This window comes from Mustela nigripes, chromosome 13, assembly GCF_022355385.1.
Source record: "Mustela nigripes isolate SB6536 chromosome 13, MUSNIG.SB6536, whole genome shotgun sequence".
Lineage (NCBI taxonomy): Eukaryota > Metazoa > Chordata > Mammalia > Carnivora > Mustelidae > Mustela > Mustela nigripes.
In genome coordinates, this window is record NC_081569.1 from 75687819 (window position 1) to 75707336 (window position 19518).

At 33.7% G+C, this 19518-nt stretch overlaps 1 protein-coding gene across 3 annotated transcripts in view; it reads right to left on the reverse strand.

Annotated features, from left to right (window-relative positions):
• Positions 1-19518, reverse strand: part of NOVA1 (NOVA alternative splicing regulator 1) — a 144793-nt gene that overhangs the window by 70611 nt on the left and 54664 nt on the right. The window lies entirely within an intron of this gene.

The window sequence follows — 19518 nt, forward strand, 5'->3', positions numbered from 1 at the left end:
CACTGTCTACTTCTCTGATTTTAGATCTTATTTTATATCTTAATCTCCAACTCCCCCCCCACCACCACCATTCGCCCTGTATGCTGAAGCTACATAGGCCTTCTTGCAAACCCTAGTTCTTTTTGCTAGAATGTTCTTTCCCCAAACATCATCACCTTTGTATGGCTTATTTCTTCAAAAATACCAGTCCTGAGACAGATCTTTGCTATTCAGGTTACCTACAAAGCTTCCTTCCCTTTTTCAAATAATGTTAGTAATTTAGATGTTTATTGGTTTTCTTGGCCACTAGAATGCAAGTTTCATAGGAGCAGAGGAAGCATGAGGGGTGGGGCAGGCAGAGAGATAAGTAGGCTCTCTGCTGAGCAGGAAGCCCAATGCAGGACTCGATTTTAGGACCTTGGAATCATGACCTGAGCTGAAGGTGGATGCTTAACTGACTGAACCACCCAGGTGCCCTACAGGTCTTGTTCTACTGCTTTATTTCAAGCACCTGGATATGTAAGTGCTCATTAAATATTTGTTTAATGTAAGAATTACTAAAGGCTGTATACTATGGTTGAAAGAAAACAAAATTGTAAGTTGAAAAGATTAAATGGACTTTTGTACTGCCTGTTCCTTCTTTTTTTTTTTTTAATTGTGTTATGCTAGTCACCATAAAATACATAAAATACGTAAAATAGTTATTGATGGAGTGTTCCAAGATTAATTGTTTATGTTCTGGGGTAGGAGAGTCACTATTGGAGTCAAGGATTAGCAAGGAGGCCAATTAAAAAAAAAAAGACTAAATGGAAATATGTACCTCAGAATGCTGATTAAGATAATTTAATAGTTGTAATTAATTTTATTATAAATACCAAATTTACTGTTTATCACTTTCCAGCTAAAATCGAGAGGCTACTTTTACCATCAATAAAACATGTCTGAAAATTATACTCATCAATAGGTTATACATACCACGTTGTATGGTTGTATGTAGTCAGTAGTCTGTATCAACAAGTATATCCTTTGAACTCAAATAAGTTTACAAACTATTACCAGTTTCTTCTTCCTCAATTTCAGAATAAAGATACTCTGCATTTTTGGGGGGGCGTCTGGGTGGCTCAGTGGTTAAGTATCTGCCTTCGGCTCAAGTCATGATCTCAGGAGTCCTGGGATCAAGCCTCTCATTGGGCTCTCTGTTCAGCAGAAGGCCTGTCTCTGCCTCTCCTACTCCCCCTGCTTGTGTTCCCTCTCTCGCTGTATTTCTCTCTGTCAAGTAAATAAAATCTTAAAAAAAAAAAAAAGATACTATGCATTTTTTTTTTAAATTCTCAGGAAATGTCTGTTGAAACAAATATGCAAAATCTGGGCTGGAAACAGGACTGGAAAAACACCAACTATTCTGATGAAATGTCACTTATAAATGAGACTATACAGTTAAATGCATTCCCAAGTTTTAATCGCTATCATAAACACGGCATAAATCCAATACTGTATGTTAAATAACATTTCAAATTAATAATAAATCATAATGTTATTTTGTAATGAAATATTCTTAAACATGCTTATGCCAAAGTGAAGAAACATTTTATATAAAGATATTTTAATTCTGATAAAAATTTTCATTAGTGGTTCACTTTAGTTGTGGTGAATAGAGTAAGAACTTAAAAAAAACACCGGACTACTTATTTAACTAAATGTGGACATTTACAAAATCTTAATAGTATCACCATAAATAAAATCACAATTTTCCCAAGTAGCAAGTATCATAAATGATAATAAACATTAAAATTCATGAACAATGTTTTATGAAATAAAATAATTGATTTCTTGAAATAGTTTTATGATAAAAATTAAGTAACTGAGTTCTTCTTTGCAATTTCATATTCTGACTGTATTTATTCCCAATTTCATTAAACTTAGAAATTTAAAAAAAATTCCTATTGGGCTTGATCTTGGAAATTGAAAAGGTGATTTTAATGCTCATTAAGAAAAAAGGCATAATTTCATGTTTTTTGAAATAGGATACAGATAAGAGTATACATTATCCTGTCAAGTCTAAATCTATAATAATTAGAATATTTTGGTATTTATCCACCATCATACCAACAAAAATGGGTCAGAAGAAAAAAGCCTGAAACATACTCTGGAAAATAAATTATGTATAGGATAAGGTGTTATAAAGAAACAGGAACTCAGACTATTTCTGTAAGAATGAAATAGGAAAAGCTATTTGAGAAAGAAAAAAGTGGATCTGCAAGTTTTACCACAGAACACCTTACATTCTAGGTATATTCAAGAGTTAAAGGTCTATGTTTTTAGAAAGTTATTTGACAATACAAGTTAGGAGCTTTACATTTTCATATTATTTGGCTCTCTAATCCTTCTTATGGGAATCTCTACAAAGAAATATTCAGAAATGCAAATATTTACGGGGGGAAGGAGTTCATAAAGAATGTAACAAAATACAATGAACTTTAATTTTCAACAATAGATCAATAGTTGACAAATTATGTTAGGTAGAATATTATGCAGCTTATGATATGTGAATAAAAAAGTAATCTGAGAATCACAATTATTTAGAGAAAAGGATAAAAAGATAAATCTGACACAAAAGAAAACAGTTAAAACTTTACCAGTATTTGTGTAGGGATTATAGAATTTTGTTTTCCTTTCTATAGTTTTCTGTTGTCCAAATGGTCTATAAATAAGTACACTTACAAACAACTATAATAATTATGGTAAAAGCATTTTAAAATAACAGAGTTGTCATTATTCTATAAATCAGATTGCAGGTGTCAGCTTATTTTACAAGCCCTCCTTCATTAATAACCACCTGTTTTTATCATTTTTATGACATAACAAATTATTTGAAATTTCACTCTATTTCTTGCTTTAGAGTAAGCATATTGGTGTAAGAAGATCAAATCTAATCTTTTTAATTATATTGGGAAATAAGGAACTACTGCTAAAATTTCTCATTTGTAAAATATGAGTCTACATTTCATATTTTTTCATATCTGTTTAAAATCTAATATTTTGTACTTCTATAGGGCTATCTATGGAAATAAATAGGTATGTTCAATACTGAAATTAGTATCAAAACTTTGTAATGGATACATTAACAAGAAAACATTTTCTCCTTTTAAGATATTATCATATTTTTAACCTAAATGATTTATTCATCTTTTCATGTAAAATATTCTAATACTGTATTTAGAACATATTATAGTTCATCCAACATAACTATATAATGTAGAATTTAAAAAGTAAAATACATTGTCAATGCCCAAGCAATCAGATTAGAATTTTTAAGTTACATTCATACCTCAACCAATCATATTACAATCTGTGAATCTTCTGAAGGATCAGAAAAGATGGCAGGAATGAAAGCACATGTGAGTATAGAGCGCAAGTGAAGATAAACAGTGAGACGATTATTGAGATAGTAGCAAATGATGCGCATTAGAGAATAAATAGGACAGATTAAGGATAGGTAGAACAGGACCAGATTATAAGGGGCTGTGAAGTTCAGACAAAAGATTTTGGATTTGATGTATGAGTTCTGAGATCAATGATGTCATTCAAGTTTGTTTTAGAAAAATTAGGCTGTTAACATATATGAAAAAAAAATAGGAAGAAAAGGCTAAATAACCAAAGGAGGGTGAGGAGTGGTAACAAACTCCAAAAATGATGGACTGAAATAAAATATGTCTTCCTTAATAGGTATTTTGAATTGTTTTTCTAGTGATGGTAATAGATTCGTATGACTCAGTTTCTTAACCCCTGGATTCCTAGCATCACCCTATGGCTAATAAAAACAAAAGCTATATGACCTTAAGAGGAACAAGTAATTATCTGAAAAACAACACAAGAAAACATATTTTCTGAAATAAGTAACAGAAGGGGAAATGTTTTTTCTTAATTTACATCCCCATCAGCATGGTCTTGAGAAGAAAAACATTATGGTAAACTTCATGAGTTAATGAATGGGTTAAATTTCTCTTGATATGCATATGGAGTCAATTCTCACTATTTGCTGTAGTTACTATCCACACAGTCTCCCCAAACATTAAAACAGGGAACAATGAACTAGAACTCTTCAGGCAAATACAGGCTTAGGTTTCTGAGAGCCTGTGGTCACATATTTTCATCAACCTTCAATATATAACTGTGTTTTATCAGTGTTTCTGCTTAGGAAACCTTATTTAGTATATATTGTTGATTCATAAACATTGAACTTGGAGTCAATGGTCCTGTAAGTCATGCCTGGATAAAGATTACCCATCATGGCGTATTTTTTCTGCAAAGTACAACACACACCTCCTGCACTGAGAAACACTAGACAGCTTAGAGAGCACTCAGCACCGTGCTTGAGGCCATTTTAACAGTGTAATCACCAGCGAAAAGCACAAAATTGTGAAAGATGTAGCACTAAACTGTGAAAAGTACACTTGTTTAGTATATGAAAGCTGAAACAAGAAGGCAAAGCATTGCCTTATTTGACATAAGCTGTGAATGTGTGTGCCAGGTGACCTAATTTTTTTTTTTTAAAGATTTTTATTTATTTATTTGACACAGAGAGATCACAAGTAGGCAGAGAGGCAGGCAGAGAGAGAGGAAGGAAAGCAGGCTCCCCGCCGAGCAGAGAGCCCGATGCGGGTCTCGATCCCAGGACCCCGAGACCATGACCCGAGCGGAAGGCATGTCATTACATTACAGATTAATCATTGCCTATTGAAGATTAAGTGGAAGCTCAACCACACAGTTAAATAGATTTTGAAATATGGAAATCTACTCTACAATGCATTGGGATCTGAAAGATGTTATGGGAAGTATAGTTTGAACTCAGAAAATACATGTGCTGCAAATCTGTGTGAGAATGGAGATTTCACTTCTTATTTTAATTGTTAGTTGCACAGAAAAGACATACTTGTGATCCAAAAACTTACTGTAGGAATAACTTAATGCAACTTTATGTCTTGCACAGAAGTATTGTTTTGCCATGTAATCTTGGGTTGAATTCATTACAAACATTATCAAGTCTACATCAAAAGCTAATTTTCACAGCTATTTAATGCCACTAACAGTGGTTGAGGGTCAAGTCATTTTTCTCAGTCACTAAGATTTCCACATTGGTCTGAGCTCAATAAACCTCAATGCACTTTATCACTAAGTTATTGAGCTATGCTATGTGGTAGGGCAAAGCAGGACAGTCATCTTTTATTTCTAATAAAATCCATAGAATGGACAATGATGAAGTCTAAGAGAGTGAAGGAAGTCGACCACTGAAATTACTGGCTTGATAACACATAATAGATTCAAATATATTCTATAAGGTATTTGCTGATTTAGTAACATAATGAATAAGCACAGGTTCTCAACACATTTCCATAAGCCTTGTATATTTATAAACATATTTTTTACTACCATCAGTAATAATACATCTTATCATGTTGTGCTTAAAGTTGTCATGAACTGATGTTTCCTCAACTTCTCTCAAAATAGTATCACAGACTATTAACAGAATATTACTCATCAACCACATTAATTCCTTCAAGAAAAACTGGAATTAACTCCTTGAATAATTTATTTTCTCTGGACATGTTTTAATTTACTTACCATTGGGAAATGCTTTCTTTGCTTGACTAACAAATTAACTACTCATAAACTTACTTTGGTGGCAACCTCATTTCACTTTGTTTTCATAAATAAGATATTCTATTTAAAACTTTTCTAACTGTTGCATTTTAGAGTGTTGGGAATGTTCTGATAAGTGCAAAATCTGTTACTGTGGACATTTACTCTTTTAACACAGCAATTGTCTTATTGCATAGTAACACAATGCTATGTGACCTAATTTGTAACAAAATAATTCACACCCCATGATGTCTTAAAAGTACAACACTTGAAGTTCACATTTCTCTTCTTTCCTTGTTTTGACATGGATATGCATTGGTCAAAACAAATAAGTAAATTGCTGTAGTACAGCAAACACTGCTGAGTTATTACAGTGTTGCTATGATCTGTAGTGCATGGAGAAGTAGTGAGAAGGGATGAGAGTGCCATATGTGATCTCTGTTGCAACTACTCAACTGCCAGTGTAGCATGAAAACAGCCACAGATAAAGCAGTGTGGTTATGTTCTAATAAATTTGTATTTAAAATATTGAAACTTGAATTTCATATAATTTTCAGTTTCTTGAAATACCACTTTAAAATGTTTTTTGAATGACTTGAGGTTTTTTTTTTTTTTTTAAAAGATTTACTTATTTATTTTAGGGGGGATGAGAGGCAAAAGAAGAGGTGCTCAATGTGGGGCTCAATCTCTTGACCTTGATGTCATGACCTGAGGCCAAATGAAGAGCCAAGATGCTTAACCAACTGTACCACCCAGGCACCCCAACCACTTAAGATTTTAAACCATTTTTAAAATCTTTTGAAATATGGAAATCTACTGCCCATAGAGACATGGTGGGGACACGGTGGGCAGTTTTGACTCACAGATCAAAGTCTACCAACCCCAGGTATAAATAAAACCAAGTCTACTAAAAAGGGTTTCTGAAACCTAGTGATCACAGCTTAATTAGTTTGAACATGGTGGAAAGTAGTCTGTGGATCTGATGCCTCTAAGATCAAATATCTCTGGAGAATAAAAGAGACTGTTTCTTACCAGTGACTGTAAGTCACACTGCAGAAAGACTTTCACTTGTATTTGTTGGTGTTGTTAAGGGGTTTATGAATTCAGATAAGCTAACATAAGTTTACCATAAAAATGACTCAAAGGACATGTGCCACTATAATTTTACTCAACATTAATATTAATAATATTAATTACTCAATATTAAAATGACATCACATATTTTACTTCTGTCAAATCACAGGAAGCGGCAGAGGGTCTTCTTTGGTCAACTTATTAAAGCAGCCAAAATGACTTAGTATTCATAGGTCATCTTCTAGAGCAATAATAGAGAATATCTCCGAATATCCTATAAGTTCTTCAAGGTGTATTTGGAACACTTTTTCCTATGCAAAATGTGATGGAATCAATGAAATGAAATGTTTTCTTTAATGTGGTTTTGTAGATATATAGATGGGAGACCCAAGAAGACATCCAAGGGAATAACTCAAGTAATCATTAAATAAAAAGTGAAACTTTAAAGTAAAGTTATAGGAAGTATTAAAAAAAACAGAGAAATGAATATTTTAACAGTGTAGAGGATGTTTTACAATTTTAGTAGTACATTAATAATTCTTTTAACAGAAATATTACTACTGAAAATGTAATAAGCTGCAATTAGTCCCATCTGCACTTGAAAGTATAATGCAAAAATAAAAGAACAACAAAAAATCATTTCACATATACATTTTTAGAGAGATAAAATATTTACATGAGTTAACACATGATTTCAAAGTAACACATTCATGAGCATCTTAGTTTTGTTAAAAATTTCCATTCTTTTACCAAAATACATCTGTCCAGTGCTATGTAATAAGAAAAACATTTGTCTGTTTTACATTAGCAATTATTGTACTTTTATTATCAGCCAACTTATTTTGTAGGATGTATCAGCTATAAACATTAAAATAGATGTGGCCAATTCCTACAAGAGCTTTTTCCTGTAGTAGACAAATAACTTTGCTAACTTCTCCTCCATTTCTCATATAAAAAGGAAGTTTTTTAAGACTCAAGTGTCCTACTATTATATTTATAATGAAGGAAAAAACCAAGATTCAGAAAAGGTTCTGTGACAATCTTTGTAAAAACACTTCTGTCTTATCACACTTTCATTAAATGACTATGACACACTTCATATTACAGTTACATGTCTAAAAGTTACTTGCAAAGTTATTAGAAAATGAAATCACATTCTCCTATCATGGTATCATTTCTGCTCATAAGTCCTCATAATCATAATAAGTCCTCATTTTCTCTTTTCTTCTCTTACTACCTTAATGATTTACGTCAGTAAATGTATATCTGATTAACAACCACCTAGAATCAAAGTATACCTAATTCATAAAACCGTACTTCTCATAAACATCAAAACAAATCACTAATGGGAATATATATGTAAAGCAATCAAAAGCTTTTTGCTAAAAACTACAGTCCCATGGGCTTCCACGTGTAATAATTTCATATTCTTAATACTGGATTAACATGCAGTAAGCAACCTCTAATATTCAAAGCTCTCTCTCTAAAGTTCATTATAGCATATTCCTGTCAAAAGTCCTTTTCATCTCTTAAATCTGCCTCCTTCTTTGTTTCTGCAGAGTTTTTGCCTCCACTCTTTTTCTGCTTAGTAGCCCATAAAGAAAAATGTTAATGTATTTGTTTTGGGGAGACTCAAAATTCATTTGACATGAATTATTATGGACAATAATAAACGTTTTTTAAATTTAGATTCTAAAATTTGAAGTGTTGCTAACAAAAATGTAAACTATAAGACATTCTTTCCACCTGGTAGTTTTAGTTTACATTGTAATATGTATTGGAAATTATACAATTCTTACTTTTTTGTTTGTTCTTTTAAGTTAAAAGTTCAGTTTAAGTAAAAAACTGCATTCTAACTTAAGGAATCCTCTTAATGTGCTAATAAATAAGTTAACTGACAATATTGAGAAATCAATCCTCATATTGCTCAGTAAACAGCTCAAATTTGAGAAATGTTCAACATAAGAATATATTTTTAACCCTGCAAACTGGGTGGGGTTTATTGATGACTAACATGGGTCTGTTTTTCATCAATTACTAAATACCAAAAGTATAACAAATTTGGATCAGTTACTTTTCTATTCAGTCATCCTTCTTACAATTTTAAAGCTGGTGTTGCTTAGAAACCCATATAAACACTCTGTGTCTTTTAAAAGGAAGAAATAAAAAAATTCTTGGCATAATTTTTAAACTGAGATAACTGTAGAATTAGACCAAAAACACCTAAATTTATTTAAAAGTTCTAGTACAATTTAAAATATTCTTAAAAAACAACAAAAAAACCATTTTTATTATTCAAAAATTTGTTATATTTTTTCCATTCAGCACTTTTACTGCCTACACAATACTAAGTGCTTTATAGTCATGGATTTCTTTAGCCCTTGTGATAATCTGACAAAGTTAATTTGTATCTGTCCCTCTCACAGTGAGGAGGGAATAATTTGTTACATTTTTAAGATTAGAAAAAACATACATGCTTACTCACTTTATTAGCAAATGAACTATATATAGTTATTCATATTCCTCTGTAATTGACTATACTGTATCTGAAACTAACACTAATACTGGATGGTGAAAACAATTTTTACGTAGAAAATTCTACATACAAAAATACAAATGAATTTACAGTCTAGAGGAAGAAAACTAAAAGCAATTTGTCTTTATTTTTTAATAATACCTTCTCTCTTCAAAAGATCTAAAATAATTTATGGACAAACCTACTTTCAAGACAGTGCTCTTGCAAATGAATAACATAGATTTTATCTTACTAAAGAAAACTGGACAAATACCATATGATTTCACTCCTATGTGGAATCTAAGAAACAAAACAAATGAGTAAAGGGAAAAAATAAGAGTGAAAGAGAGAGAAAGAAAAACTAAAAATGAGACTCATAACTACAGAGCACACACTCAGGGTTACCAGAGGGAGGTAGATGGGGGGATGGGTGAAATAGGTGATGGGTATCAAGGAGTGGACTTGTGATGAGCACTGAGTGATGTATGGAATTGTTGAAACACCATATTGTATACCAGAAGCTAATAAAACCCTGTATGTAAAATAAAAAATTCTTTGTTTCTGAATAGACACTTCTCCAATGAAGACATACAAATGGCTATCAGACACATGAAAAAATGTTCATCATCACTAGCCATCAGGGAGATTCAAATCAAAACCACATTGAGATACCACCTGAAACCAGTTAGAATGGCCAAAATTAGCAAGATAGTAAACAACGTGTATTGGAGAGGATGTGGAGAAAGGGGTACCCTCTTACACTGTTGGCGGGAATGCAAGTTGTTGCAGCCACTTTGGAATATAGTGTGGAGATTCCTTAAGAAATTAAAAATAGAGCTTCTCTATGACCCTGCAATTGCACTACTGGGTATTTACCCTAAAGATACAGATGGTAAAAAGAAGGGCTGTCTGCACCCCAATGTTCATAGCAGCAATGGCTATGGTTGCCAAACTGGAAAGAACAAAGATGCCCTTCAACGGACAAATGGATAAGGAAGATGTGGTTCATATACATTATGGAGTATTATGCCTCTATCAGAAAGGATGAATACCCAACTTTTGTATCAACATGGATGGGAATGGAAGAGTTTATGCTGAGTGAAATAAGTCAAGCAGAGAGAGTCCATTATCATAAGGTTTCACTTATTTGTGGAGCATAGGAAATAACACAGAGGATATGGAGAAATGGAGGCAAGAAGGGAATTGAGGGAAGTTGGAGGGGGACATGAACCATGAGAGACTATGGACTCTGAAAAACAATCTAAGGGTTTTTGAAGGGGCGGGAGGCGGGAAAGTGGGTGAGCCTGGTGGTGGGTATTATGGAGGGCACATATTGTATGGAGCACTGGGTGTGGTGCATAAACTATAAATTCTGGTACACTGAAAAGAAATTTAAAAAATTAAAAAATTAGGGGCACCTGGGTGGCTCAGTGGGTTAAGGCCTCTGCCTTCGGCTCGGATCGTGGTCCCGGGGTCCTGGGATCGAGCCCCGCATCAGGCTCTCTGCTCGGTGGGGAGCTTGCTTCCTCCTCTCTCCCTTTCTGCCTGCCTCTCTGCCTGCTTGTGATCTCTGTCAAATAAATAAATCTTTAAAAAAATTTTTTTTAATTTAAAAAAATAAATAAAAATAAAATAAAATAAATTCCTTGTTTGCCTAAAAAAATAAAGAAAATCAGATATACCAGCAACATAAAAAAGTGTCTACTCATCGCTAGAATAAGGCTATCCCAGATGCAGAGTCTGTATTAAACCTGAGAGAGCGTGGGAAGGCTAAAGTGTTTTGAGGTTCCTAAGAATGCCTAGATCTGGTTCACATAGGAATCAGATATGTTAAAATCCAATGGAGGGTATTGAGTGTTGCAACTGTGCAGTCCTATAGAAAATTATTTAAAACTCAGCATGGAAAAGGGAATTCTATTCACTGGGTAAAGACATGAGCTGTGTTGCTTACCCTGGAAAATAGCCATCAATGTTTGTAACATTTTCAATGGCTCTGGGGCCTGGCAGTGGGACAATTAGATAATCAAATCCCCGTCTGTGTGGAGTGCAATATTACGGTTGCAGATTGTGCGAGACCCGCACTCCCTATTCCCTATTCATGATCTACAAGGATACCCTTGGGAAAGAACTCTTTGAGGATGAACATTAATAAAATCAACAAGCTGATCAGATCTTCACTGCCCAGGTAAGAACCACAGCCACCCAGATATACTATTGTCCAGGGCATAGTAATTCATCCACAATTCAGAAAAGGTTGAAAAATCAAAGCCTTATGATTCTAGCACATGAGGCTTAGGAAGACTGGCAAATATGTCCAGACAGAGAGGTTTCACAGTCAAGTAGAAAAGGGAATTTTAATGCATATAGGCAGGGACACTAGACCTGTGTAATCTTGCCAAATACACTGTAAAGGTCTCCTCTCCTGTTGAGGATACTGCAGAGCACTGGCTGTATTAGACACCTTTCTGGTAAACCACCTACCACTGAGTCTAGACCTTATAGTGTGAGTAAGACATAAGGGAGAATCAGATAAAGGGTGAAGCGATTGCTGATGGGACCAATCACACAGCAGAGACTGAGTCACATGGCCACGGAAGGAAAGCAACAACCTTGACTATAAAAAAGTGAACAACTTAGACAGCAGTGGTCCAGGGGTAGAGAGGGGAAATCATTCCCTCAGCTCTTATCCACAGAGCACATACTTTCAAAGCTACCACTTTTAACTTGACCACCAGAGAACATTATGAACTCTCAGAAATTTCCCAGAAACTGCTGACTTCAGGAGTGAACAGGGAGTAGAATAAGATGAACTTTCTGGACACTATTATGATGCTATTTAGCCTAATTCTATTATTGTTGATAACTTGTGGTCTCCTTCTGTTACTTAAGAGAGGACAAACTCTTTGCATGTTTCCCAGATTATAGCTGATTATTCTAAACTCTCTAGGCCAAGCAGTGATGAAAAACTGCCATACCCTGGACTCCCTGCTGGCTAAAGTGGGGTATGTGTGATTGCCAACACCTCTTGCTGCACTTGGATTAATGACATACTTAACTGGCTTGACTATGGATGAGACTGGCTGAGGTCTATCTTCCAAAAAGTGTTGATTGCCCCATTGGACGTCATATTTAACCTAAGCCCATGTAAGGACAATTAAGGGAAGTGTCTGATAATGTGGTTAAACCTCTTGAGATTTGTTATCTGAATGTGGAAAGGCTGGGAGCAGGAGTTGTAGGGGAATGGCTCCACCATAATGCCCTGGAATCTGTGAATGGGTACTCACAGGTCACGCTGGCAATGTTTTTAAATGCAGCTAAAGCGCATCTTTCCAGAATGTGTTGTAATCTTTTTGGAACAGGGAAAATGGGAAGCTTATGAGGAGCTGCTATAAGGCCACCCCCAACTCACCTCCCTATCCATCAGGGCCGCTATCATGAGATAATTTCTCATATCTTTGCAGGTTCTGATGAGCTAGTTATAAGGTTTCCTACTTCATCCTACCCAATCCTCAACCCCTTAGGGGATAGTTATAGACTAGTAAGTATTTTAGCTGCAGTTATAATTGGGTCCTCAGTAATGGGCTATCCCATTACTCATACTGTGGTCATCCAGCATCTTTTGTTTTCATGTTGTCCTTTTATTGTGTGGAACAAGGACCTGGGAATGTAAAAAGGATCTCCCTTTGTTGTGTATGTTAGTAATAAACTGAATCTAAAAGTAGCTCATTTTATGTTTACCAGTAGATTTTGCAGTCAAGTGTTGCCCTTGCCCTTTCTGTCTGCTACATGCCTCAAAGAAATATGAACTATGGTATATTCTGTCTGTTAAATACTATACAGAAGTAAAAATGAGTGAAGGTATCAGCATGAAAAGATTTATCAGACATGTTGCTAAGATTTTAAAAAAGCAAGTATAGCATGCTTATTTCAAGTCTGTATTTAAAAAAAAACCCTACAAATGTGTATACCTATGTAAAGTATTTGTTAGTAAAAATATGTTAAAAATAATCAGAAAAGAATACATTGAATCTTTAACAGTTCTCTGGGAGAAGACCAAAGGAGTAGTTAAGAAGGTATTTCACTATTTATTCTACATCAATATTATTTGAACTTTTCAAAGCAAAATATTCATGAATTACCCATACAATTGAAAGAGGTGATTAAAATAGTTCCTAGTATATATTTATTGGTACCCATTAATAATTAAGCTCTCTGTTGGCGGGCAGAAGAGCAAAAACATAAAACATAAAAAAGTATGCCCACTATGTGTTAAGTAAATAGATATTAGAATCCACATCTACTTCATCTAAATACCATCCTCATTAAATTTCCTTAAGTTTGAATATAACAATAACAATGCTAGCAATAATGGCACCCAACAATATTTACTGAATATTTTATATCTGATAAAAGCAATGATAAGGTATTTATATGTACAAATTCATTCAAGACAGAAAAAGCACCCTTTTATTTGCTGGATGGACACAGCAGCTAGAATAGTATTTCTTACATGAACCAATACCAAATCTATCTTTAAATTCAAAAGAAAATCTGCCTACTCAATTCTCTATATTCAAAGCTTCTCAAATGTGTGGAGACAACTCTTCCAGCCTTCTGTGAACATGCTTACTAATCAAATTTGTTTTCATACCACGGTCAACTATTAACTCAAAACATTTCTAAAAAGTTAAATGATAAGATTGCTAGGAAAAAACACAGACGAAAACTTGACATTTGCAAAAGTTTCTTAATACACAAAAAGCAAAAAATATAAAAGACATTTATAAACTGAACTTCATGAAAATTATAAGTTTCTACTCCTTGAAAGGCACAAATAAGTAAATGAAAACATAACCCATATGTGGAAAAAAACTATTCATGACACATGTATCTGAGAAAGAATTGTATCCAGATTATATAAAGAACTCTTGTAACTTGAAGAAGAAAATAATACTATAAACACAGGCAAAAGAATTGAAGAGTCAGCTGACAAAAGAAAATATATCAATGGTCAATGAACACGAGAAAACCTACTAGGGAAGTGCAAATTAAAACCACAATGTGATACAACTACGTACAATTTATAATGGCAAAAATTTTAAAAGACTGACACTACCATGCACTGGTGAGGATATGGATCAACTTAAATGTTCATATATTGGCGGTAGGAATGTAAAATGGCATGACCTCTTTAGTATACTGGCAGTTTCTTACGAAGTTAAATATTCTATATAATCCAGATACTCGATTTTTAAGTATTTACTCAAGAGAAATGAAAACATCTGTCTGCACAAAGACTTGAACTCAAATGTTCATAGCAGTTTTATTCTAATAGTCAAAAACAGAAAGCAACTTAAATGTCCATCAACTCCTGAATGAAAAAAACCCACTACATATTCAAACAATAACTACTCCTCAACAATAAGAAGGGATAAATTATTTATGTATACAACAACAGGGATGAACTTGAAAAACATGCAAAGCAAAAGCAGATACAAGGCTACACAATGTAAGATTTCATTTAAGTTAAAACGCTAGAAAAGTCAAATAAATCTATAGTAACAGAAAAGAGATCACTAATTATCAGTGACAAGAGTAGGTATAGGTATGGGAGGGGTTGAGGTGACTGGGGAAGGGGAGGATGGTTTGGCAAGGGACACAATGAAATATCGAGCATGATGGAAATATACCAAATTTTGACTAGGGTGGTAGTTTCATGGTCTTGTATTACTTATATAAATATGGCACATAGGTAGTGACCTTGAAATCATCCTTATAAAACATATAAGCCTTTCATAACTTTTGAGGCAGAAGATATTACATTTTGATGTCCATATCTCGTGTCTATATACATCTGGTAAGAAATTATTTCAAACAAATTTTAATATGTCTACACTCCCTCACTATAGAATTCTTTATTTCATTTTTCCAGATAAAGATTTACAGAAAACATTATTAAATAAAATGTGATTTTTTTAGATCAGCCTTCATGTTATATGGTTCAGAAATCTTACTAGGATATCTATTTCTTTTCTCCTGGCTAACTACCAATACATACTGTTTGTAGTGGATAACCTTGGTTTCTAACAAAAATGTATGATTCAGACATTGGTTTTCCTATTCTAACTTTGCACACTAGTGACAGTTAGCCTACCAACAATATAAGAAGCCTTTCAAATGAAATCAGAGCTATAGCTTCTAAAATAAAGATAAGGCAAACATCTTCTTCAACCCCAAATATACCTGGCAAAAGCTGGGTGCAATCTTAACTTTTCTCTCATGTACTGTATGCACCAGTAAACAAGTCTTTGATGATTCTATTCTATTAGCACTTTTCCCATCTATTTTCTTCCTTTCCATCTCTACTTACATCACTATTTCAGGAGGCACTTCTTTCTTTTGTCGTAATGCAATGGCTAACCTGTCTGTAACCTTCCCACTGGCTTCAGTAGAGTCCTACATGTTGCCAGTGGACTAATCTTTTAAAAACATAGATCTGTTGATGAAAAACCCAGAATTAACATTAGTAACAGACTATTACAGGAAAAAGTACAAATTCAGGAATAATCTACAATATAGCAACTAATTCCTATCTATTATTCCCTCCTGGCCAGACCTAAATTTTAGCTGTAATGATCTATTTGCAATTCTCTCAATCCTTCTTGTATTCAACTCTTTATGGCCCTGGTTCCTGCTACTTGCATTCATGATGAAATCTTTGTCAGAAGTTCTGTTTAAGTGTCAATTTCTTCCTTTTTATTTCTTTTGCTTCCTCCTAGCAAAATTAACTTTCTTCTCACTATGATATGACTCCTGAGATTAAGAATTCTATATTCTTTATTTTTGCATGTATAGAACCTAGCACAATGCTTAATACAGAGTAAGAATGACAAATATTCCTTTAAAATCTTGACAGAATGGACATGTCACTGGGAACCATGTAAATTTTCAAAATTGACTCCAACAAAAATTAAATAACCAAAGAAACCTAAAAGTCTGTCCAAGAATTACAATCAAATAAGCTCTGAGCTCAAATTGCTTTATGTGATCTTTCAAACTTTAAATGATCTTCAGACTTCAAACTTCAAACAATTTTTATGCTATAAAATCTTAAAAACTGGGGCACCTGAGTGCCTCAGGGGGTTAAAGCCTCTGCCTTCGGCTCAGGTCATGATCCCAGGGTCCTGGGATGGAGCCCGCATCAGGCTCTATGCTCCGCAAGCAGCCCGTTTCCTCCTCTCTCTCTGCCTGTCTCTCTGCCTACTTGTGATCCCTGTCTGCCAAATAAATAAACAAAATCTTAAAAAAAAAAAAAAAGAAACTTAAAAACTATTCCAATTGATAGAGAAAAATCGAGCACCTTCAAATTAATTTTATTAAGTAACATAACTCTTATTCCAAATGGAAAAGCAACTCAAACACAAAACCAACCACACATAATAAATTACATTTATTAATATAAACAATGAAAAAATCATAAAGAATTGGTAAATTAGATCCAACACTATTGAAAAATTGATATACTATAGTCAAATGTACCTTAATCGAGAAATGCAAGTGTGGGTTAATATTCAGCTGTACGTAAATATAACACAAATATGTCAAAAGACCAGGGAGCAGGGAGATAATGAACAATGAACAAATTACTGACCTATGTTAAAAAATATATATCTACCCTAAACCAACAGCAAATATGATAGTTAAAAGGAAACTATCTTAGGCATTTACATTAAAAAATGAAAGCAGCAATAAGACAGAAATAGAAACAAGAGGTATAAGGTTACCATGTAAAAGAAGTTATGATTACTTATGATTTTATGACTGTTTAGGAAATGAACTAAATGCCACCATACTTAATGTAATAGTTCAATAGAATAGAAAAAAGCAAATTGGTACTTAAATTTAATAATTTTCCTGTATGTGGTAGGCTGAATAATGGCCTCTCAAATAATATCCATATGCTAATTCCTAGAACTTGTGAATGTTCTCTTTTATGGTGAAGGAAACTTGCAGATGTAATTCAGTTAAATCTTCAGACGGGGAGATTATCCTAGAGTACCCAAGATGGTTGTAAATATAAGCAAAAGGGTTCTTATAGACAAGACGGTCAAAGAAGGAAGTAATGTGATGACAGAAGCCAAGATTTTGTAGAGATTCAAGGAGGGGCTCACAAGCCAAGGAAAACAAGCAGCCTTCAGAAGCTAGAACAAAGAAAGGGGCTCTCCCCTGCAGCCTCCAAAAGGAACCAGCCCTGTCAATACTTTAACTTTAGCCCAGTAAAACTGATTTTGGACTTTTGGCAACTAAAACTTTAAGAGAACAAATCTGGGCTGCTTTAAGACACAAAACTTGTGGTAACTCTCATGTGACCACAGAAAACTAATACATGAACTACAATAACAGTTAAATAAATAAAGAAATAAAGATATAAAATAGCAAATAGCAATGACTTTAAATTAAACAACTAAGCATGATCTTAAATGAGATGAGTTGGTCATCTACATAGAAAAATTTTCCTGAGACAGAATGGAAAAAATAACCTCAGTTCATATATAAAATCCTAAATACTGTAAGACTATCTTGCACAAACAAGCTAATAGTTTTTTTGTTTGTCTGTTTTGTTTTGTTTTTGACCAGTTAATAATTTTAACACAATTTCACTAACACAGAAAGCAAGAATACCTTACTTGGAAAGTATATATATATATATATATATTTTTTTTTTAAAGATTTTATTTATTTATTTGTCAGAGAGAGAGTGAGCGAGAGCGAGCATAGGCAGACAGAGTGGAAGGCAGAGTCAGAGGGAGAAGCAGGCTCCCTGCGGAGCAAGGAGCCCGATGTGGGACTCGATCCCAGGACGCTGGGATCATGACCTGAGCTGAAGGCAGCTGCTTAACCAACTGAGCCACCCAGGCGTCCCACTTGGAAAGTATATTTGGCAAAATGAATTTTAAATTCATAAGTAAAAAGAAATGGAATAATATCCTAGAATAGTTGTTAAAGTATAATAGAATCAGGGAATTATTATCCCAGTAGATAACTCAAAATGTAAAGATACTACAAAGCAATAATAAGTAACATAAGAATTATTATAACAATGGATGAGAATAAATAACCTGTTCCCCCAAATCCCAGGAATACATAGAAATTTTGCATCAAAACAGTATATGTGATTACTTTAATTTATATGGCTAGCATAAGTGAATTATTACTTAGAGAAAATACAGTGAGAACTTTTTCTCTCAAATATCTAAAAATAAATTCTATATAAAATAGAGAATAACAAAGTAAAATATTAGATCAAACCATAAGTAATCATATACTTAACTGCAGAATGAAGAAAGTTATTTTAAGGACATGAAAGGAAAAGGGAAAACTTGATCGATACAACCATTAAAAAATACTAAATTTTGTATGTGAAAAAACACCATAATTGTTTTACATAATTTGGTGGGGACACAGATGGGGAAGAATGGGCCAAGATTTTAAAAGCACATAATTATTGGGAATGGGAACACTGGATAAGAAAGACACAACCATACACTACTACTGGGAGTGTAAACTTACTTAAGTTTTCTTAATTTGGCTTCTAATTTGGCTTCTAATTTTCTTAATTTGGCTTCTAATTTTTTAAAAGATTTTATTTAGTTAGTTGAGAGAGAGAAAGCAAGAGGACAAATGTGGGGTGGGGTAGAAGGAGAGGGAGAAGCAGACTCCCCGCTGAGCAGAAAGTCCATGGCAGGGCTGGATCCCAGGACCCTGAGATCATGACCTGAGCTGAAGGCAGACGCTTAACTGCCTGAGCCACCCAGGGTCCTCAGAATCTTTAAATGTCTTAAAATACTGCATGTACTCCTATGACCCAGTAAATCCATTATTCTATGTTTAATAATTTATAAGAGATCATAAATGAATCATAATGAACACAATCATAAATGTACACAAAGACTTAAATACAATACTATGTACTGTTATTTATATATAAAAAAAAGATTGAAACAAGTATAAGAGACTGATTAAATATATTATAATGAATGCCCAAGATGGAATACTCTACAGACCTTAAAAAAATCACACTTGTGAACAATGAAAATGTATCATCTAAATAATGGATAGGATACAATGTTAAGTGAAAAAAGATGAAAAGCTCTCTATATAGTTTGAACTTTATTTTATAAATAAATGTGCAAAAAGATTAGACGTAACAGAAACACACTTATAAGACCCAGTTTTATCTTTTTTTTAAATAAAGACTTTATTCATTTATTTGACAGACAGAGATCACAAGTAGGCTGAAAGGCAGGCAG